This window comes from Sus scrofa, chromosome 11, assembly GCF_054392235.1.
Source record: "Sus scrofa isolate SSC_HxYL_T2T_F1_AM1 chromosome 11, Sscrofa_HxYL_maternal_Yorkshire_Landrace_v2.0, whole genome shotgun sequence".
Classification (NCBI taxonomy): Eukaryota; Metazoa; Chordata; class Mammalia; order Artiodactyla; family Suidae; genus Sus; species Sus scrofa.
In genome coordinates, this window is record NC_139393.1 from 44,640,239 (window position 1) to 44,665,485 (window position 25,247).

Below are 25,247 nucleotides of genomic sequence, written 5' to 3' on the forward strand. Positions count from 1 at the left end.
AGTAAACAAAAAATATATTAAAAAGAAAAAATATGATAGAACAATGCCACATATTTTCGAAGTTGTAATAATAGAGATATATTTTAAAGAATATTGACAAATTGACAATTCAATTGTTGAGATGTAAGCCTTTTTATTTAAAATTAATCTTTTTTCAATAAATTATTTAAATACACTTTTAAGATAAACTTTGAGAATCTATAGTCCATGTTACATAAAAACATTACAGTTAAAATACAACCTCTTCTGTTTTTAGAGGCACTTAATTTTGTTTAACATAAAATAAAGCTAAAATATTAAATAAAACAAAATATTTTAAAGTTTACTAATTTTAATTTCATTTGTATCCTTCAATTAATATGGCTTGTGGGGTTAAGACCACCAAGACAAAGTATCTTGGTTCAAATCTGAGCACAGTCACTTTTTGGCTGTGTGGCCCTATGCAAATTCCTTAGGCTCTCTGTGCTTTACCAATATGTGTAAATTTGTTAAAGAAGTAGTACTTTACTCAAAACTGTTGAGAGTATTAACAGCTAATGAAGGTGAAGAAGTTAGTCTAATTCAGTAAAATGAATTTAATTGCCTTTATTACTATTAAGCATGAAAAATAGGCTAACATTTAACCATATACAAAGGTAAAGGGCGGCTACCATTTGTTTTTTTTTTAAGTTTGTCTAAATAATATCATTTAGTGAAAACTGGAATGAATTACTATCAGGAAATCTTGGGACCAAAGGCTGTGAACTTGCTATTATATCACCTATCTTAAAGTAAAATAACCAGATAAAGGAAAGTTTCATTTATAATGAACAGATTATGTCTTCAAAATTTTCATTTTTCAATACCTTTTATTTTTCTGTTTAGCTGCACTCTTTAATACAATTTCTAGAAACATTGTAGTAAATGTTATTTGATTGAGACTCAGACTTTCTCTGAAATAATTTACTATTGTTATTATTATCACTAATGAAATCTTATAAAATGCCTCCCACTTTTCTAAGAGCTTTACATATGCTGTTTCATTAAATCAACAGCCTTAAAAAGTGGGCATTATCTTCATCATAGAGATGAGAATACTGAGCCTCAGAAATGGTTAAGAAATCTGTTAAGGGTCACACAGCCTAGTGGCTGAGACAGGTTTGGATTCAGGGCTTTCTGTTTTCAATGATCTCTTCATGTATGCACGCTGGACACATTTCCAGGATGGGGCAAAGAGGATGCAGTCTGAATTTTGTCATTAGCTGAAGATTTAATCCAGCATTCTTGACAATTAACTTTTAGATTTATATATATATATATATATATATATATATATATATATGAAGGACTATTATGAATATGAATATGCAAATAGTTAACTTGTCATACACATATTTTCTTCTTCTGTAAAATTAGAGACTATTTGTCAGATGTTGAAAATAGGTCTGATATGGAAATTTTTTCCTCTACAAGAAAAATTATAACATTTTATTATGTTTTTTTTCCCTTGGTATTCCAGGAAATAGAGAACTTTTTTTTTTTTCTCTTTCAGGTCTTTTTTTTCCTATCATTGAGTTTTCTATTCCTTAGTGTAGAAAAATTAAATATAAATATAAGTATAAAATAGTTTCAATGGGAGTGAAGCTAACAATAAAGTTCTAAAAATAAAAAAGCGCAACAGAAAAACATTTCTATTCCATAGATGTCCAGTCCTGCTGAGACCCCAAAATGGATTTCAGATAAGGTCAAAATGGTGTCAGGTTAAGCAAGAAATATTTACAGGCTTTGGTCTTTTAACCAATAAAATAATTCCCTAAATCCATTTTATGTTTTAGAATAAAATCCAGATAAAATAATTATGGAACATATTATTAAGTAATTAATTTTCACTTAACAATTACATTAGGATTTCAGAAACTAATAAATATATACACTTCAATGGTGCAAACCAGAAAGCAGTACATCATTACTAAATGACCTATGGAAATCAATGTATTCACTTTTTTTTTTTTCTCTAAATGCAGAGCAGAACACCTGTGAATACCCATGGAGGCAAGGTCAACCCCAAAATGTACAAAGACTCTTTTTTTCTTTCAGGCATAACAAAATGAAATTTTATCTTTTTAATGTTAGTCTAAGAATGACATGACCCTTCAGAAACTGTGCCTGCAAAGCATCAGTTCACCAATCATTAGCCTATGTGACTGTCAGCCACAGATACTCAACAGGCCTGCAGTTTTATGTGGCATAAAGGTTAATACTGAATCCTTAGGTAAAATGTGAAAATTTTCTTGATCTTTGAAAGCCATGGGGAAACTAATAAAGTTCCAGTATGGAATTTTGACTCAATTCGAACTTATGTTAAGTGGACTGATAGTTAAAATGTCTAGTGAGTAAAAAGTAACGAGTATGTCATATATACGATTTTTGTGGGACAAATTCATGAAAGGAAATAATTATAGAATATGATATTTTAAAGAAACATGCACATAGCTTTTTACTCTCATTTTTCTCATTGTTTTAATAAATCTAATGGAGTAGCAACAAAATCATAAACATCTTAGGGTCATATAAAAATGTACATTTCCAAAATTTATTGATTGAGATTTGATATTTTCAATTCATTATGAAGTTTATGTTTTTCTTCTTTTGTCTGTGTCTGCAGCAAACAGAATTTCTCAGGCCAAGTATTGAACTCATGCCACAGCTGTGACAAGTCACATCAGTGACAACACCAAATACTTAACTGCTGGAGCACAAGGGAACTCCAATTTATGAGTTCCAGGAACAATTTTCGTTGAATCCATATACTTGAATCTATATACTTTACTGTATATAATGAGAGGAAGAAATAAAAAAGAAAATCTCTTTACTTGTAAATAGGAATGAAGACAAGAACTACAGTTGACTACTCAGAAAGCATGCAAACTAGAAGAGGGTGAGGTAAAAAGTCTAAGGTGTTAAAAACCTACTAACCTGGAGTTCCCATGTGGTGCAGCGGAAATGAATCCAACTAGGAACCATGAGGTTGCGTGTTCAATCCCTGGCCTCCCTCAGTGGTTGGGGATCTGGCATTTCTGTGAGTTGTGGCGTGGGTAACAGACATGGCTCGGATCTGGCATTGCTCTGGCTCTGGTGTAGGCTGGCGGCTACAGCTCTGATTGGACCCCTAGCCTGGGAATCTCCACGTGGCCTGGGTGCAGCCCTAAAAAAAAAAGACAAAAAAATAAAATTTTAAAAAACCTACTAACCTAAATGTCCATACTCTGTGAAATTATCCTTCAAAATTGAAGAAGGAATAAAAATGCTCTCAGAGAAACAAAACTTGAGGGAATTTGTTGCCAATAGACTTGCCTTGTAAAAAATGTTAAAAGAAGTTCTTTAAAGAGAAGGAAAATAATATACAGGTCAGAAACTTAGATCTACATAAAGAAAGGAACAACATCAAAGATGGGATAAGCGAAGGTAAAATTTCTTTAAAAACTTTACTTTTCTTGGAGATCCCATTGTGGCACAGCAGAAATGAATCCAACTAGTAACCATGAGGTTGCAGGTACAATCACTGGCTTCACTCAGTGGGTTAAGGATCTGGCATTGCTGTAATCTGTGGTATAGGTCACAGACATAGCTCATATCCTGTGTTGCTATGGTTGTGGCTGTGTCATAGGCCAGTAGTTGTAACTTCAATTCAACCCCTAGCCTGGGAACCTCCATATGCCATGTGTGCAGCCCTTAAAAACAACAACCAAAAAAAAACCTTTACTTTTCTTATTCCTAACTGATTTAATAGATAATATTTTCTTAAAAATCATACCCACAGTGTATTCAAAAGTGATATGAGCATGATAGCAGTATAAGAGGCTCCTGACTATCCCTCCTTTCTCAGATTCACCAAATATATAACTACACATGGATCAATTCCCCCCAAGAGAAATCATGATTCCTGCATGTCAGGTGGTTGAGGAAACAACTACCTTGAAAGGACACACACACATACAACACTCCTGGCACAGTTCCTAATAATTAGGAAGAAACTCCCAACTCTCAATTTCTCCTTCTCAAGTGAAGAGTTCGGACCACACATTTAAACACCTCAAACTTTATGGCTATCATCCAAGGGACTGACTGCCAAATCACCTAGCTTGGAGAGACAAGGGAACATGGCATTCATAAGACTCTAGGAGCACATTAAACAAAATGATGGCTTTTAAACTGGGCACCAGGCACTTCCTATGGCGGTACCCCTGGGATTAGCATACAAGAAGTAGGCAAAACATCCAGCTCACAGTTTCTCCCTGGAAAGGATTGGACTATACATTTTCTTAGGGGCTTCCTCAGAGTTAGGTATCCTGGAAGCTGATTGGAATCCTCCCAGGTGCCTGAGGGCATGTGGAAACTTCACCTGTCTCCTCTCCTGGTTTGAGCCAACACTAAAACTAAGTCTCCAGCTTCTCGCTAAAAGAAGTGTGTCCACATATGTAGAACCCCAGGTTTTACAGCTGCCCCCAAGGTCTAGATTTTCAAATTACCTAGCACTGAAAGCCAATGGTATTTTGCATTCATAGGTCCCTCAGGATCATATTAAATAAGGAAACAATTTTTAAACAAGTGCACAAGCACTTCTCATAGCTAACCCTCAGGTTCAATGCGGAGACAAGAGGCAAGAACACAAGAGTCCCAGTTTCTTCTTGGAAGGGGTTTGTCTGCATAATTTCTCTAGCTGCTGCCCAAGGGCCAGGCTTCTTTTGAACAGCCTGCATCTGGGAGGTGTAAGAGCACATCATTAGAAGTCCTCTAGGATGGGAGTTCCTATTGCAGCTCAGTGGAAAGGAACCTGACTAGTATCCATGACGAAGCAGGTTCAATCCTTGGCCGCACTCAGTGGGTTAAGGATCTGGTGTTGCCATGATACATATTTTTTTTCTTTGTTCTTTTTACTTTTGGCCTGTTGGTTTTCTTAGCCTACATGGCTTCATTGAGCACAAAACTTTGGACGTGTCACCATGACAAATCTGGAAGTAACGTCCAGCTACATCTATTCACTCTTATTTAGATATATCATATGTTTTGTATTGCTTATTTCCACCTTACTATTAAACTGAAGAGAATCTTTCTCCCAAACTTTTGAACACAGAGCCACTTTCTGTGATTTGGTCTAGCTCACAATCTTTTTCCTGATGTTAGGTGAAAAACAGTTCTCGCCTGAAGAGTCTCCAAATAAGCCAAGCATTTTTGTCTGTGTAGAGGTAAGAGAGGTAAGGAAACAGAAGAAAACAGTCTAGTTTCTCTCTTTCTTTTTAGGGCCACACTTGGGACATATTAGAAATTCCCTGGCTAGGAGTCAAATTGGAGCTGCCCCTGCCAGTCTATGCCATAGCCACAGCAACACCAGATCCAAGTCATGTCTGTAACCTACAACATGCTCAAGGCAACACTGGGTCCTCAACTCACTGAGCAAGACCAGGAATCAAACCCAAATCCTCATGGATACTGAGCTGCAGTGGGAACTCCCAGACTAGTTTCTTGATTCTGGGAATTGGATGAAGTTACTGGGATTATTTTTGAAAAAAATATATACTACAGAAATCTATCTTCCTCCACACAGTACATAGTTAAAGGGGAAAGAGGTTCTTGAAAACAATTAAATGGGAGCATAAAGGAATTGTTTTTGAAAAGATTGTTTAAATTAATTTAAACATTAACACAACATCATTGGAATGTATTTGCTCAAATTTTATGTAGCTATCTTCATTTTCATTAGCCCTTTTTCTATTTTACAATTTCAAGATATCATGTTCTCTCTCTCCCCATTTCCTTGTATCATTGGCTCAAACTTTACATTCTGCAAACCATTATGCAGATTGCAATATACATCTATTGTATATAGATGTAATGGGCTCAGGAAGAACACGTTTCCTCCATATCTAAGTGTGGGCTGTGTGAGGTCCACATATTGGCACTGATTAGGTCAGTATCTCACCATAAATATTTTCTGTCAAATGATCTAGAGCCCTTCAAGGAGCAATTCACAGGGTAATATTTTTTTATAACTTCAAGCATTTCATTTATTAAAAAAAATCAGCTTTTCTCTGTGAAATAACTTGCCAAACCATTTCTTAGAATCAGAGAAAGGGTGTTTTTGACAAGTGCATCTTAAATTATCAAGAGTGTTTAGATCCTAATTAATAAAGCTATTAAATTTGACATCATTACTGCATCAAATGCCAATTAACATAATGCCAATTAACACAATGGCAATTAACACAAATGCTAATAATGGTTTACTCATTTAGAATAAATTAACATTTGTATTTAATAATCACTTGCATATATACACTTAGTAAAATTAATTAGTAGAAAAGCAATTACATATATGACATAGTTATTTTTATATATAGTGATATTGATCTAATTATCTATCATTATCTATCTTTAGCTTTAAAACAAAACTGGATAAGTGCTTGTTTCAGCAGCACGTATACTAAAATTTGTGTGATACACAGAAGACTAACATAACCCATGTGTAAGGATGACATGCAAATTTGTGAAGAATTTCATGTTTTTAGGGAACAATATTCAATATCCTGAGAAAAACCATAATGGAAAAAATGTAAAAAAGAATGTATGTTTGTATAACGGAATCACTGTGCTGTCTTTCAGAAATTAACACATTGTAAATCCACTATACCTCAGTAAAAAATAAAACAAACAAGAATTCCCATCAAAACTGGATATTTAGAAGGTTAATTTTGAGTACTTTTCATCTTACACAAAAAGCCAGTACTTTGGCCCAATTCACCTAGGTAATAAGAGTCTGCCCTAATGGCTCTCATCTTTTGGGGTACATATGTTCTATGACTTTGATTTCCTACTGTCCAAAGGAAATTGTGTTTTATGTTTTTTTCTTGTCTTCCAGGTGTTAATCCAAAACTCGTAAATACTAGTTTTCCCATGATTCAACCCAAGGCACAAATACTGCCAAGCCATTAAATTCTATCAATAAATTTCCCCTTCCATATATTTTCTAGAACTCTTTTATAAGTTGACCCCAGCTAATTCTCTTCTCCTATAATAAATAATATTATAAATGTTATAATAATTTCCTGTATTTTAACATATTTTCAGATTTTAATTCAAACACTGGTACAAATATTTCATGGTACTTAAAAAATGTCATTTTTTAATTCAAAATTGACTTCCTAAATATTACCTGTGACATCTTTTGAATTTTTTCCCAACAGATATTGAATCCATTATAGATGACAGCCAAGTTCAAACTAAAATCTAATGGTATATTTCATGCTAAAAAGTAAAATAAAATAGAACTCCTATGGAGAGAACATGGGCATCATATTCAGACTGAGTTGGGTTAACATGGGAGCTGAACCACATACTAGTTAGACGGCTGTAATCAAGTTCTTAACCAAGTCTGTTTTTTCATCTGTATATTGAATCTGATATTTAGATAATATAAGTCAATATTTGATCTTAATTCAGGTATTTCAAGTATATTAAGAATCATGTTAATAACTATAGAATAATTGCTTTTAAACTAGTTAATTTATACACTATCATAAAATACATGATAGCAGATGTATCTGAAATTTGTTCTCAGAATTGTATCATTAAATATTGGATAATAGGTCTCTCCTTGAGAAAAAAATGTCAAGTTTTATGTCTTTTTTTTCTAAATTCAGAGAGGATATACACACACACTTTAAATATTACAGTCTAACGCCCCTTCTCTCCCAACCCAAGATCACATTATCCTATTTTGCACCTTGTTTCACTTACCCAGAGGATCATTTTCTGCCTTTCCCACTAGAGGGCCCAGAGAATTTCATAGCATAGAATAGACATTCAATATATATTTGCTGTATGAATGGGCTGTCTATGTCCTGAAGGGGAATCAAATTTTGTTCTCAAGTTTGTAAATTGAGCCAGATAGCATCTGTCCTTTATAAGTATCTAGTTGTTATACATAATGGAAAGAATATAAAATCTTATAAAGAATTTTTCTCTTTTCTTATGAGAAAGTGAGTTATTTGTCTTTTGGGACATGACTTTTTTTGTGTGAATTTCATCATAACTTTGGTGTTGTATTGGTTTAAGCTTTTTTTTTTTTTTTTGTAAATTTATGAGGCTGCTAAGAACTACTAAGTTTAATTTTTTAAGGTAGAAAATTACAATGCCACTGCACTGATATCCAGAAACTGCATTCTAATTGACTACAGAAAACACCATAAATGTGAAACCAAGATGTGTTTGAAAGAAGAATGAAGATTGGTGTACTTTGGAGAGTAAATAAAAGTAAGCCTCTCCTCAACCTCCTGCTTCCCTGCATCCACCTCTCCACTCCCCTCCCATGCCATGCAAATTCTGGCTGAACAAATTTAGTAGGAATAAACAGAAATTTTTTTTTTTTTTGTCTTTTTGCCATTTTCTTGGGCCGCTCCCATGGCATATGGAGGTTCCCAGGCTAGGGGTGGAATCAGAGCTGTAGCCTCTGGCCTACGCCAGAGCCACAGCAACACAGGATCTGAGCTGCGTCTGCAACCTACACCACAGCTCACAGCAACACCAGATCCTTAACCCACTAGCAAGGGCAGGGATGGAACCCGCAACCTCATGGTTCCTAGTCGGATTCGTTAACCACTGAGCCACAATGGGAACTCCTAAATAGAAAGTTTTTGTGATAATATTTGATCATGTTTACTGAGAATTGGAAAAATCAAGATGGATACTAGCATTTTATTAATGAAGTAATCATCATTCAAAATTCCTCAGTGGTTACAAATCTTGAAATGTATTATATCACAAATTTAGTCATATTAATATTTTACTTAATTAAATTCCTTATAACAATCTGAAGAAATTGATTTTATTTCTTACAATTTCTCCATTAGCTCAGCTGCAGCTCAATGCTTCTTAGTATCTTCTTAGCTGCTTCTTAGCCAAAGTTATATAGATTTTCCAATCTTTCCTAAAAAAAAACCCACATGATAACTTCAGTATTTTTCTAATATTTATGAATTCTATGCATTTTTTTCCACAAATTTGTTTTTCAGGAACTAAATAAATGAAACATAAAGAACTATTCATTTCTTCTCTATCAAACATAATATATTTTTCTTTGCACTCTGGATAAAGTGTGACTTTTTTGTTTCAATTCCACCCCCTACAAGTGATTCTTAAACGGTGTCCTTAATTTTAAAAAGTTATAGGCATTTTTAATTTCTAGATTTTTATTTCATGAGCCTACTCATGTGCCTCCATTTAACCATCCCAGATTGAATAAAGATCACACTAAGTGCTCAATTAAGATTTTTTTTTAATGTAAATTCTTTGCTACTAATAGCTTAGTTCAGCTACAATGTTTTTCATTTGTATTATAGCAGGGGTACTTAACAGTTTCATAGAATGCTCAGCATAATTAGAAAATAAAAAAAACCACCAAGAGCTATCACATCAGAGACAAGGAATAGACACAAGTTTCCAGAGAGAAACAAATAGGTCAACTTCAGTAAAACAAGGGAAAAAACCACATCAAATTTGGCAATGGTAACACTAGATATTAGAAAACAACAAAATGAAACTTCAGGGATTCTAAGGGTCATGATTTTTATACTAAATTTCTACATCCAGGAACATTATGGCTCAGTGGAAACAATCTGACTAAGTATCCATGAAGATACAGGTTCCACCCCTGGCCTCACTCAGTGGGTTAAGGATCTGGCATTGCTGTGAGCTCTGGTATAGTTTGCTGAAATGGTTCAGATCTGGCATTGCTCTGGCTGTCTGTGGCTTAGGCCAGCAGCTACAGCTATGATTCAACCACTAGCCTGGGAAACTGCCACATGATGTGGGTGTGGCCCTAAAAAGAAAAAAGAAAAAAAAAAAATTCAACATCCAGAAAAACTCTAAGTGAATTTTGAAAATATAATGAAAACATTTTCATAAATGTGAATACCAGAAATACTTATTTCCCTTCCATTCCTCCTTAGGATGTGCTCAACCAAAATAAAGAAACAAAAACATGCAATCCAAGAAGAAAAAACTATAGATCAGGAAATTATTGAAGGAAAGTTTTCTTTGTATCAAAGGAAGACTTAGAGGTCAATCAGTCATATTTGGAGCAGGAAATTTTAGAAATGACAGTTACTTAATAGACCATCTGATATATTAAAACACTAGAAAAATAGTATATAATAATGGAAACTGAGGATAAGAAAATAGCAAAGCATTAAAAAAAAAAAAAAAAAAAAAAAAAAAAAAAAAAAAAACCTCTGGAGTAGGGAAGATGAAACCAAGCAGGACACTGTGGATGTTCTCATGGGTACAAATCCTTTCCTTGTCCTCCATTTCTTGTTTGTAGGAAATAGGTTTCCTTCAGCTTCTTTGACCTTCCCTGAATTCCAAAGAAAAGATTCAAACAGTTTCTAATCAAAAAAGTAAGGGAATGCTGAAACAAAAGAGGAGAAATACAGAAAATATAGGGAAGTGATAAAGCAGGATCTGGCCCCACCTCTAAGGATATATATAACAATACCTTTGAGTTCTTCTGCAGGAACTAAAGCTCCCACCCATGTGAGTGATAATAACTTCAATCTGAGCACAAGTATCCTGGATCTCTGCCTGTTACAAATAACCAGTTGGAAAAAAAACTACACACAGCATAGGACAAGATAAAGTAGAATCTTACCCTCCCTCCCTAAATGATTAAGTGCAATTAACTTCCCCTTTCTCTCTTTAAAAATTGTCAGGGAGTTCCTGCTGTGCCTCAGTGGGTTAAGAACATGACTAGGATCCCTGGCCTCGCTCAGTGGTTTAAAGATCTGGTGTTGTCATAAGCTGTGGTGTAGGTTGTAGACATAACTTGTATCCCACATTGCTGTGGCTCTGGTGTAGGCCTGCAGCTGCAGCTCTGATTTGAAACTTAGCCTAGGAAATTCCATATGCCACATGTGCAGATCTAAACATAAATAAATAAATAACTTTCATAGTTGAGCAATCTCTTCAGATATGTTCTAAGAGTTTGTTCTTAGACATTAGTTCACCTTCACCCAAAGTGTCAGCATTCTGGAAAAATCAGTCTTTTCCTTCTAAGTAACATTTACCTCTCAAGTATTGGCTTTCAAGTAGCAAGCAGCTGAAACTGAGCTCAGTAAAAAAAATATACTTATATTTAAAATTTTGAATTTGCATAAGTATCTACTTATGTAAAATTATATGGGAAATGATAATTTGAGGAGTTTGAGTTAAAATTACTTCTAGTAAAGCAAAAAATCAGTTTTTAATTTTAACATCAATTAATCAATTCATAAAAATATACACACACACAAATATTTTTTAAGAATATAAGGCTTTAGAGTGCATTTTGGGATGAAGCCTTGAAGTTGAAGACTATAGGCTTCAATTATAGACTATCTGCAATTTAAAATGTTTTGAGGGAATTCCCATTGTGGCACAGTGAACATGTATCTGACTAGTATCCATGAGGATGTGGGTTCAATCCCTGGCCTTGCTCAGTTGGTCAGGGATCTGGCATAGCCATGAGCTGTGGTGTAACAGATTATAGAGCTGGCTCATATCCCACATTGCTGTGTCTGTGGTGTAGGCTGGCAGCTGTAGCTCTGATTCAACCCCTAGCCTCATAACTTCCATATTTCAGAGGGTATGGCCCTAAAAAGAAAAAAAAAAGTTTTGACTTATGATTTTTTTTCACAGTAGTATCAATGTGAGACATATTCAGTAGAAATTGTTCTTTGGATTTTGAATTTTGACCTTTTCCCAGGTTAGCAGTGTAAGCTATGATACTCTCTTGGGAAGCTGGGCAGCTGTAGTGAACAAGAACTCCCACCCAGCCATGCAATCAGGAAGGTAAAACCCTATACACTTACAACCATTTTGTACCAATACAACCATTCTTTTTTTCCACTTTGAGTATAGCATTCAATACATTAATGAGATATTCAACATTTTATTATAAAATAGGTTTGTATTATATTATTTTTCCTGAGTGTAGGCTAATGTAAGTGATCTCAGCATGTTTAAAGTAGTCCAGACTAAGCAATGGTATTTGGTAGGTTAAGTGTATTAAATTCTTTTTGAAAAACAATAGTTTCAACTTATGATGAGTTCAGGGGGAACATAACCCCATCTTAAGTCCAGGAAGATGTTTCATAATTTTGAGAATTGTAGGAGGCAGAATTCTAAGATTACCTCCCCAATGTCCCTCACTCTTGTAGCTCCTGGACAAAACTTGTTAATATGATGAGATATCCCTCTTATGATTATGTTCTATTATATGAAAAATGAAATTTTACATATGTACCTAAGGCCTCAAAATTGGGTAATGGATGGGGAATGGAAAATTTTGAGGAGCCTAAGAAAACCCTAGATCATCTTAGACAAACTGTTAGTTAGAATATGTGTTTTAAATATACTGCCAGTGAAGATTCAGAAGGTCAGAAGCAACATGAAGAAATCACATTTGAGAAAATCCTATATCATTGGGTATAGACTATTAGCAGAAATCTGGGGGGAATGTAGTTAACAAGGGCTCAAAAATAAGTCAATAAGTAAGGGCTGGAAACTTGAGAATAAGGGATCTTTGTTATGTAGTGAAAGAATTCTGAGGGAAATTTTCCTCTATGTTTATGTGGAAAGTAGAAATTATGTTCTACAAATTAGTAAATATTGAGTTGAAGAGATTTCTCACCAAAAGTGTTAAAAATGTGGCCTCATTTCTTTTGTTGCTCATAGTAATATATGAAAAAATAGAGATAAATAGTAGGAAGAACTGTTAAGAAAAAATGCAAACAGTATGTGATCATTTAGAAAATTTCAGTCTATCCATATGGTAAGATGCTAAAAATAAGTAGTTGTGCCAAATGGCATAAAGAAATAAATGAAGGTATGACTATACATTTTGATAAAAACTCAAAAAGGTCATAAGATCAGCGTGTACAGTCACACAAAGTCTCTTTCAAGAGATTAAGTTTGTGTTTCAAAGACCTTCTCAATCCAACCAGTAGACTTCTAAGAAGTTTAAGGTAATCCTTCCTCAGCCCTCTCAGCAGGAGGTCAAGATAAAGAAATAATTAACCCCAAACAATTTGTGGGTGTTTTTTACTTATTAGATTGTGAAGTTTACACTAAAAACTGCACAATTTTGTGAAGTTTTTATCAGTACAAATACTGCCAGCTTGGAATGAAAAGAAAAGGACAAAATAAGAGGAGGCTGTTGGGCTCCTAAAATCTATTGGCAGGAAGAAGGCTGATAAAACTACTCAGTTACAAAAACTGTTACTAGACATACAAGGAGGATAATGCAGAGTGGAGCCATGAGTCCAAAAGGAGAAAAGAAAAGCCAAGAGGAGGGAGAGAAGAGACACAGAGGAAGATTATTCCCAGCCTTTGAAACCTAATGAAGGGACTCTGGCTGGAGTTTAATGTACTAGATTTCAAATTTGCTTTAAACTGGTAGTTATTTTAATTTTTGTTTCCACTAATTTATTTTATTTTATTTTATTTTAATCATTTGTCTTTTAGGGCTGCACCTGTGGCATATGGAAGTTCTCAGACTAGGGGTTGAATCTTAGCTGTATGTAGCTGCTGACCTACACCATAGCCATAGCAATGCAGTATACAAGTCACATTTGCAAACTACACCACAGCTCACAGCAATGTCAGATCCTTAACCTGCTGAGCAAGGCCAGGGATTGAACCTGTGTCCTCATGGATACTAGTAGGACTCATTACTGCCAATCCAGGACAGGGACTCCTATTTTCCCACTTTTAAAACTGTAATTTCTATTACTGTTATCTCACATCTATTCCACCAATGTATTTTGAAGTTTTGGGGGCAAATAATTTCCATCATTAGTTACACAGATTCAAAAATTTTAAAATATATATAAAGAAATTATGCCCCAGGATGGATTACACAGAAGAGCTTCATCCAAACTGGGTTAGAAAACTTAGATAATGGGATTTAGATTTAGATAAGATTTTGAACTTGAGTGGCTCCTGCAGTGGGGATCTTTTTGGAGACCTAGAGATTGAGTGAATTTATTTTACTTGTAGGAATGATATGGAATGTCGGCAGCCAGAGGACTAACTTGGGATAATTGACATCTTTGTAATATTAAGTCTTTTCATCCAAGAGTATGAACTATCTCCCCAAAATTTAATTAAAGTTTTCCAATTTTGTACATAAGGCTTATATCTTTAGGATTAGAGTAATGCCAGTATATTTTAGGGAGAATTTGCTGTTTTAGTTGTTATTTGAAAGGCAAGTTGATATTTCTAATATCTCATATTTTATTGTGTTATTTTTAAATAGAAAGATGCCTACAAGATTGATAAATAAATCTGGAGTTCCCACTGTGATGCAGAGGGTTAAGGATCCAGCGTTGCTGCAGCTGTGGTAGAGGACACAACTCTGGATCAGATTTCCTCACCTGGGAACTTCTGTATGTCATGGGTAGAGCTGACGAAGGAAAAAAAAAAAAAAAAAAAAAGATTGATCAATAAATTGTACATATAGTAACTTTCCTAGCCTTATAGTTTGCAGATTGATTCCAAAGTTTAAGTATATAATCATATTGTTCTTGGCTGGCTGTGGTGTGAGAGCACTGGAATCCTAACCACTAGACCATTAGGGCCAGCAAGCTTTATGTAAGTCCCCAGTGCATGTCTCTTTGGAGGAAAATTTGGCAAAGAGACTGAGAGTTGTGAGGCAACTAAAGTATTCACTAAGAGAGGAAAGAAGTAAGATATGTGCAGAGAAAGCATAGGCAGACTTGAGGTGGCATGGGGAGAGACAGAAAAAGAGAACCACATGTTTTGTATGTGGTTTAAGTCACGCGTATGGGGAAAGTCCTTATGGGCTTCCTCTGGCCAATCATTTTGCTTTGTCTGGCCTTGAGTCAACATTTGGCATGACACAGGGCTCTCCCCGTGTGCATGTGTATCTTTTAGCCAAGAGGGATTCTAGCACAAGGGTTTAGAATGTTGACAGGACGTACTCTGATCTGGGTCCCCATCCCTTCTCTGATCCCTGAGGAGCAATTCTGCACATGTGTCGTTCAGGAGGTTTTCTTGACCTTAATAACAAGAAATTCACAGTCTTATATCTTTTATCCAAGCAGGACTCAAGTCATTCTTGTTCCTACCATAATCTTTACCTTGAAATATCTGTCCATAGGAGATAGATTCCAGTTATTCAGCCTGGAACACATCTATTTCCTGCCTCAATACCTTCTGAAAATGAGTTTTTCTTTTTTAATCCTTATATATCATTTTCCTTTTTCTTTTTTAAACATTAGCCAGGAACTTCAGTCCTAAGTGTCACAATAGTGATATTTATGAGGATCCTTGTTTTATTCCCAAGAATAAATACCTAATTCATCTTTAAATAGAAGTTCTCAGTTGTTTGGTGATGTATAAAATTAACCAAATTAAGAGCTTATGCTACTTTATTTGAGTGATCAATTCAAGGCAACATGTCAGAAATATCATCTAATAGCCATTTTTGCATGTTTTAAGAAAAGAAAAGAATATGAACACTTGAAACAAGGAAAACAATTAGGCCACTGTAGCAATATATTAGATGAGAATTAGGAGAAGCTACCATTGGACTGCTAAAAATTATGGTATCTAAGTGTAAATCTAAGTATTGATTTGGGATTACCATATTAGTCCCTCATCATTATATTCACTTTTTAAATCTTTCATTGTTTAGAGTCTCCTTCCACCAGTTCCATTTTAATAAATCATTCCACTTCCTTGACTCTAAAGATACAATACCACAGAGTAAGCAGATTTTCTAATTTCCTCTGGCATGCAAGTTATGCATCCTGCTTGTTTACATTCATTTCAATATAAGCCAAGTACTTTGTTATCTTCTGTTTGTCAATAAGTAATTCAACAAGGTCTTCTTCATTTCCAAGCTAGGCAATTTCCTTGCATTTTTCATGTTAACGACGGATTTTTTTAAATGAGTTGAAGACTTAAACCTTTTTTTGAGTCATTAATTTTATATACCTCATGATTTATTAAGTGCTCTCTTGGTGTTACTGACTCTAAGAATTAGGAATAAAAATGTGTCTTGCTGGGTTTTGCCCTCTAAACTTTACTAGCAGTATATATTACTTCAATTCACCTTTTTTTTTTTAAATTTGAGTGTTGTAGTTCTTTTTTTTGTCTTTTTGCCTTTTCTTGAGCTGGAGCTGCTACCGTGGCATACAGAGGTTCCCAGGCTAGGGGTTGAAACAGAACTCTAACTGCCCGCCTATGCCAGGGTCACAGCAACGCGGGATCTGAGCTGCCTCTGCAACCTACACCACAGCTCACGGCAATGCCAGATCCTTAACCCACTGAGCAAGGCCAGGGACCAAACCTGCAACCTCATGGTTCCTAGTCATATTTGTTAACCACTGCTCCACGACGGAAACTCCTGAGTGTTGTAGTTCTTTAACGATACTCAAGCTGTGGGAAAGATAAAAATTTTACTAGTTTTAATTTAAATAAACTTAAATTTTTAGAATAGTTGAAGTGTTTTTTTAAACAATTCAAACACATCTTTAATTTTAGTATATTTGAAAAAATCTTCTTCCTAAATTATTGATTTTAATATTTTTTCTTTTGCAGTATGCTATAGAATAGAGGTTTTCAAGTTTTTATATAGTATTATCACATATTTCATATATATTAACATGTCAAACATTTTATATGTATAGTCATATTTCATTCCATCAAATTAATGATGTCATCATTACTTCCAGATTTGGAAACCAAGACATAGATTTGTTGTGTCACTTACCTAAGATAAAATAGATATTAGGTATTTTTTGTGTTTAAATAAAATATAGCTTGGATATAAAATATATAAAACACATGAAAAATCTTTTAAAAAATAGAATGTATGTACTAAAGAGATATGGCCTAACCCCCCTCCCCCATGCTACATCATTTCTCATAAGTAGAAATTGAAGAGTCTCCATTATTTTGTTTAACTATAAACAGTAATATTTTCTATGATATATCCTGTCACATAATCATGCCTCTCAAAACTTAAAAGACTTGCTGTAATTTCCACTTTCCTAATGAAAGTCTAAATATGATATATTACAATTTCCTCAGTCCTTGTTTCACTACAGCAAAGCATCGAAATGGCTGACACATTACAAATTTATTAAAGTGAAAGCATATTTTCTGAAAGGGAGAGAGAGGACTCATATGTGTGCAGGTTAAAAAGAGACGGATTCACACTGCAATGGTCTTTATACCCAACAATATGGACATGAGGGGAGATTCAATTTGATCTTCAGATTGGTCTTGGGCTAGATACCTTATTTCCATTGGGAACAGATTACATAGAGGTGGGGTGAAGAATGGATGACCCTCCTTCTCTAGTAGGTAGTGAGCAGCCCAGACTGGTCAATGTTGAGGAAGGGGCATTACCATGAGATATGCACAGAGGCTTTTGGGGTTTAATCTCCTTCAAGGGGACTTGAAGCCTGTAACAAATATATTTGGGTAAATGAGAATATGGAACAAGAAAAATGGCAAGTTAATAATTTAAGTATGCACTAAGTATCTTTGAATTATTTAGACAAAAGTGTCACTTAATTTTCTGAAGAATCATGACATTTTTCAGATTCCAGAGATTTAATGAGCAAATCATAACTGAAAACAAAATAAAAATAAAAGCAAACAATTCAAACATTTACAGGAAATAGTAAGATGCATTAATTTGCAGTTCTATTTTTTTCCTTTTCTTTAGAGATACCTTAAAAACATCCAGGTTAACTTAAAAATAATATGGCAGAATAGAAGGACTGGAGATGGGGATTAATATGGCAGAATAGAAGGTCTGGAGCTCAGCTTCTCTCATAAAAACAACAAAACTACAACCAAATGCTGACCAACCTTCAAGAAAATGGACTGGAAACTTTCAAAATATATCCTACTCCAGAAGACAAAGAGGGGGCCACATCAGGAGAGTTGGATGTGTAATTACATATTATAAGCAATGCTTTACCTGCTGGGTGGGCAGCCCACAGACTGGAAGGTAACTGTATCGCAGAGATTCATCTGAGAGAGAGAGAAGTTCTGAGCCCCACATCAGGTCCATAAGCCTGAGGATCTGGCATTGGGAGAAAGTCCTCAGAGCATCTGGCATTGAAGGTCAATGGGGCTTGCATGCAAGATCTCCAAGGGTGTGGGGGAAATGGAGACCTTTATTCTTGAAAAGGTTTGTGGGGTGTGGGGATGTGCTGGGGATTTGGGATCAAAAGTCTATAAAATTTGGTTGTGATGATCATTATACAACTATAAATATAATAAAATTCATTGAGTAATAAAAAATAGCCAGGAGAAAACACACACACACACACACAAAGAATATTAAAGAGGATTCAAAGAAATGGAAAGATGTTCCATGCTCCTGGATTGCAAGAATTAATATAATTTAAATGACTTACTACCCAAAGCAGTCTACAGATTCAATGCAATCCCTATCAAATTACCCATGACATTTTTCACAGAAATACAACAGATAATCCAAAAATATATATGGAACCATAAAGACCCAGAATTGCCAAAGCAATATTGAGGAAAACAAATAAACAAATAAAAACAAATAAAGCAGAAGTCATTACTCTCCCAGACCAGACAATATTACAAAGATACAATAATCAAAAAAATGCTGAATTGTTATAAAAACATACCTATGGATTAATGGAACAGAAAAAGAGAGTCCAGAAATAAATCCAGATACCTATGGATTAGGTTTTGTCAATTAATTATCAACAAAAGAGGTAAGAATGTAAAATGGGAAAAAGAAAATCTCTTCAGCAATTGGTGCTTGCTAAACACGACAGTTGCATTTATAAATCAGTGAAATTAGACACACCCTTACGCCATGCATAAAAGTAAACTCGAAATGGTATAAAGACTTAAACATTAGACAAGGCATCACAAAACTCATAGAAAGGAACATAGGCAAACATTCTCTGACATAAACTGCACAAATATCTTCTTAGTTCAGTTTCTCAAGGTAATAAGAATACAAACAAAAATAAACAAATTGAACCTAATTAAATTTATAAGCTTGCACAGCAAAGGAAACATAAAACAAAACAAAGCAAAACAAAAACAAAAATAAACCTATGGAAAGAGAGAAAACATTGCAAAAGTTGCAACTGACAAGAGCTTAATCTCCAAAATATACAAACAACTCATATAACTCAACAATAACCACAAACCCAATTGAAAAGTGAGCAGAAGACCTAAATAGACATTTCTCCAAAAAGCACATATGGATTGCCAGTAAGCACATGAAAAGATGCTCAGCATCACTAATTATTAGAGAAATGCAAATTGAAACAAAAATGAGGTACAACTTCACACATGTCATAATGGCCATCATTAATAAATTTCCAAATAACAAAATGCTAGAAAGGGAGAGGAGAAAAGGGAATCCTTCAAAATGGTTGGAGGGAATGTAAACTGTTACAACCACTATGGAAAACAATATAGGGTTTCCACAGAAAACTGAAAAAAGTATCATATGATCTAACAAGCCTACTCCTGGGTATATATCTGGACAAAACTATAATTAAAAAACATATATGCACTCCTGTGTTCATTGCAGCACTATTTGCAATAGCCAAGACTTCGAAACAATCTTAATAAAAGAAACAATCAGAACTGAAGAATATAATAACTGAAATGAGGAGTTCCTGCATTAAGAATTTAACTGCAGGAGTTCAGGTCACTGAAGAGACATGGGTTCAATCCCCAGCCCAGTACAGTGAGTTAAAATACCTGGCATTGCTACAGCTGCAGTGTGGGTTGCAGCTCTGGCTCGGATTCAGTCCCTGGCTGGGAACTTCCCTATGCTGCCGGTAGGGCCATGAAAAAACAAAACAAAACAAAACAAAAAAAAACTGAAATTAAAAATATAATAGAGGGAATCAATAACACATTAAAACAGGCAGAAGAAGGGATTAGTGACCTAGAAGTCAGGATAGTGGCAATCACCCAACTGGAACAACAAAAAGAAAAAAGTATTATAAAAATGAGCATAGTTTAATAAACCTTGGGGACAATATAAAACACACATATGTATTTTAGTGTTCACAGAAGATGAAGAGAGAGAAAGGGGCAGAAGACCCATTAAAAGAAGTAACACCTGAAAACTCTCTAAACAGGCAAAGGAAAGATATCCAAGTCCAAGAAACACAGAGGCCTTAAACAAGATAAACAAAGAAGACCCATACTAAAACATATTATAATTACAGTGTCAAAAGTAAAACATAAAGAGAGAATATTAAAAACAGAAGAGAAAAACAACTAGTTATAAACAAGGGAACTCCTCAAGAGTACCAGCTGATTTCTTAGCAGAAAATTTATGGGGCAGAAAGGACTAGAATAATATATTTAAAGGGTTGAAAGAAAAAAAAAATTACAACCAGAATACTCTATTTAGAAAGGTTATCATTCAGAATTGAAGGATATAGTGTCCCAGAGAAACAAAAGCTAAAGGAGTCATCACCACTAAACCAGTCTTTCTAGAAATATTAATAGAACTTATTTAAATGAAAGTAAAAATTCTGTAACTCAAAAGGAGAAAACTGTGAATAAACTCACAAGCAAAGTAAAACATGTCTTAATGCAGGGACCATCCATCTATAAAGCTAGCATAAAAGTTAAAAATATTATGAAGCTTACATTCCCACCAACAGTGCAGGAGAGTTCCCTTTTCTCCACACCCCTCCAGCATTTTTTATTTGTGGCCTAATTAATGATGGCCATTCTGACTGGTGTGAGGTGGTATCTCCTGGTAGTTTTGATTTGTATTTCTATAATAATCAGGGATGTTGACCATTTTTTCATGTGCTTGTTGGCCATCTGTACATCTTCCCTGGAAAAATGTCTCTTCAGGTCTTTTGCCCATTTTTCCACTGGGAAGTAAATTGGCTTTTTTGTTGTTGAGTTGTATAAGTTGCTTGTATATTCTAGAGATTAAGCCCTTGTCGGTTGCATCACTTGAAACTATTTTCTCCCATTTTGTAAGTTGTCTTTTTGTTTTCTTTTTGGATTCCTTTGCTGTGCAAAATCTTGTCAGTTTGATTAGGTCTCATAGGTTTATTTTTGCTTTTATTTCTGTTGCTTTGGAGACTGACCTGAGAAAATATTTTAAGGTTGATGTCAGAGAATGTTTTGCCTATGTTCTCTTCCAGGAGTTTGATGGTGTCTTGTCTTATATTTAAGTCTTTAAGCCATTTTGAGTTTATTTTCATGCATGGTGTGAGGGTGTGTTCTAGTTTCATTGATTTGCATGTAGCTGGCCAGGTTTCCCAGCAATACTTGGATGAAAAGACTGTCTTTTTCCCATTTTATGTTCTTGCCTTCTTTGTCAAAGATTAATTGACCATAGGTGTCTGGGATTATTTTTGGGTTCTCTATTCTGTTCCATTGGAAAGGATTAGCAATGAGATACTGCTGTGTAGTGCTGGGAACTTCATCTAGTCACTTATGATGGAGCATGATAATGTGCAAAAATAGAATGTGTGCATGTATGTGTAACTGGATCACCATACTGTACAGTAGAAAATATATTGGGGAAATAACAATTTAAAAAATTAAAAAATAAAATAAAATAATGCAAGCAAAAAATATTATGAAGTAGTAAAATCACATCTAAAATAGTTATGTGATACAGAAAATAAAAAGATGTATAATATGATATCAAAAGCAAAAAACATGGGAGTTGAAATAAATATCTAGTACTATTAGAATACTCAATCTTAAGTGACCATCAACTTAAAATAGACTGTTATATATGTAGACTATTATATAACAATGCCACAAGCAAAAAACCTATAACAGGTGCACAGAAAAATAAAGAGAAAGTAAAGTGAACATAACATTAAAGAAAGGCCTATCAAATCACAAAGGGAGAGAAGGACAAACACAGGAGAACTATAAAAATAACCAGAAAAAAAAGTCTATAATACATATCAGTCAGTAATTACTTTAAATATCAGTGGATTTATGCTCTAATCCAAAGACCTAATGGATAAAAAAAATCTCTATTTATGTTGCCTATGAGAGACACTCTTCATACCTGAAGAAACACAGACTGAAAGTAAAGCAATGGCAAAAGATATTCCATGCATATATAAATTAAAATGAAACCAAGGGTAACAATACTTATATCAGACAAAATAGACTTTAAAACAAAGACTGTAAAAAGAGGCAAAGAAGGGTATTATATAATGATGAAGGGATCAGTCCAACAAGAGGTTATGACACTTGTAAATAATTATGCACCAAAAAGAGGAGTTTCTAAATATATAAAGCCAGCGTTAATGAACATAAAGGGAGATAGCACCAGTAATAGAATAATAGCATGGAATTTTAACACCCCAAATATACTGACAAATAGATCATTTGGACCAAAAATTAACAAGGAACATTGGCCTGAAATGATATATTAGACTAAATAGACTATATATATATATATATATATATATATTTATACACACATACAACTATATATATACACATATATAGTTATTTAGATATATATAATTTTATATAAAATATAATATTCTATTCCAAGACATCAGATTACACATTGATTTCAAGTGTGCATGATTACAAAAACACAAAGATCCGAGGACTTAGAACAACATCAAAAGCAGGTCTGAGGAGGAAATTTATAGTGTTAAAAGCCTATCCCAAGACACAAGAAAAATTTCAAATAAACAATCCAAACTTATATCTAAAGAAACTATTAAAAGAAGAACAAAGCTCAAAGTTAGTGAAATGAAGGAAAAAACAAAGAAGAGGGCAGAAATAAATGAAATAGTGAAAAAAATAAAAAAAAAAATCAATGGTAAGTACACCTGGTTCTTTAAAAATTAGTTACAGAATTAGTAAACCTTCAGCCAGACTCATCAAGAAAGAACAAAACGTCCCAAGAGAGTAGGATAATAATAAAAGAGAAGTTACAACTCACACAAAAGAAATGCAAAGGATTTTAGGAGGTTACTACAAACTATATGCCAATGAAATAGACATCAGAGAAGAAAGGGATGAATTGCTAAAAACATAGACTTTTCCAAAACTGAATCAGGAAGACATAGGAAATATGAACTGACCAATCACTAGTGATAAAATTGCATTTGTAATTAAAGAAACAAACAAACAAAAAAAACAAATGAAAGCCCAAGACTACACAGACTTCTACAAAACACGTAAGAAGAACTAATGCCATGCTTTAGAAACTATTCCAAAACACTGAAGAGGAAGGAATGCTTCCCAGAATTACTCTGTGAGATGATCATTATCCTGATACCAATACTTGACTTAGTCAAATCAAAAAAAAAAGAAAATTAAGGCCAAGGTCACTGCAAATATCCTCAATTAAATATTAGCAAGCTGAACTCAACAATTCATTAAAATGATCATTTATCAAGATCATGTGGGATTAAATACAAAGGAGTATAAGATACTACTATATGCCAATAAAATCTAAAACCTAGAAGAAATGGACAAATTCTTAGAAAAGTACAATCTTCCAAGACTAAACCAAGATGAAATAGAAAAGATGAACAGAGCAATCACAAGTACTGAAATTGAAACTGTGATTAAAAACTGCCAACAAACAAAAGTCCAGAAACAGATGGCTTCACAGGTGAATTATATCAAATATTTAGAGAAGAGCTAACACCTCTCCTTCTGAAACTATTTTGAAAAATTGCAGAGGAAGGGATACTCCCAAACTCATTCTATGAGGACCATAGAATGAGGCCACCATCACCCTGATACCAAAACCAGACAAAGACACCATAAAAAAAGAAAACTACAGGGCAGTTTCACTGAAGAACATCAATGCAAAAATCCTCAACAAAATAATATCAAACCAAACCCAACAATATGTTAAAAAGGATTGTATATCATGATCAAATGGGATGCAAATGTTGTTCAATATGTACAAATCCAACATTGTGATACACCATATTAACAAACTGAAGAATAAAAACCATATGATCCTCTCAATAAATGCAGAAAAAGCATTTGACAAAATCCAACACCCATTTCTGATAAAACCCTTCAGAAACTGGGCATAGAGGGAAGCTACCTCAACATAAGAAAGGCCATATATGACAAACCCAGAGCTAGCATCATTCTCAATGGTGAAAAGCTGAAGGAATTCCCACTGAGATCAGGAACAAGACAAGGATGTCCACTCTAACCACTACTAGTCAACATAGTTATGGAAGTCCTAGTCACAGCAACAAGAGAAGTAAAAGAAATAAAAGGAATCCAAATTAGAAAGGAAGAAGTAAAACTATCACTATTTGCAGATGACATGATACTATACCTAGAGAATCCTAAAGATTCTACCAAAAAACTGTGAGAGCTCATCCATGAATTTGGCAAAGTTGCAGGATACAAAATTAATACACAGAAATCAATGGCATTTCTATACACTAACAATGAAAAAGCAGAAAGAGAAATTAGGGAAGCAATCCCGTTTACCATCACATCCAAAAGAATAAAATACCTAGGAGTAACCCTACCTAAAGAGACAAAAACCTGTACTCTGAAAACTACATGAAACTGATGAACGAAATCAAAGATGACATAAATAGATGGAAAGACATACCATGCTCTTGGATTGGAAGTCAATATTATCAAAATGAATATACTACCCAAGGCATTCTACAGTTTCAATGCAATCCCTATCGAATTACCAAGGACATTTTTCACGTAACTCAAAGAAAATATTTTAAAGTTTTTTTGGAAGCACAAAAGACCCAGAATAACCAAAGTCATCCTGAAAAAGAAAAATTGAGCTGGACAAATCAAGCTCCTGGACTTCACACTATACTACAAAGCCACAATCATCAAAACCATATTGTACTGGCACAAAGACAGAAATATAGATCAGTGGAACAGGATAGAAAGACCAGAATTAAACCCATGCCCCTACAGTCAACTCATCTATGACAAAGGAGGCAAGAATATATAATGGAGAAAAGACAGCCTGTTCAATAAGTGGTTCTGGGAAAACTGGACAGCCATATGGAAAAGAATGAAATCAGAACACTCCCTAACACCATACACAAAAAGAAACTCACAATGGGTTAAAGACCTACATATACCAGATACTATAAAACTCTTAGGGGAAAACATAGGCCAAACACACTCTGACATAAATGACAGCATCATCTTCTCAGATT

At 34.3% G+C, this 25,247-nt stretch overlaps 1 non-coding gene across 1 annotated transcript; it reads left to right on the top strand.

Moving 5' to 3' along the window:
- Positions 1-6,436: 6,436 nt before the first annotated feature.
- On the top strand, positions 6,437-6,543 carry LOC146398613 (U6 spliceosomal RNA). The gene has a single exon (XR_014820141.1). It is a non-coding gene; the product is annotated as a U6 spliceosomal RNA (small nuclear RNA).
- Positions 6,544-25,247: the final 18,704 nt, after the last annotated feature.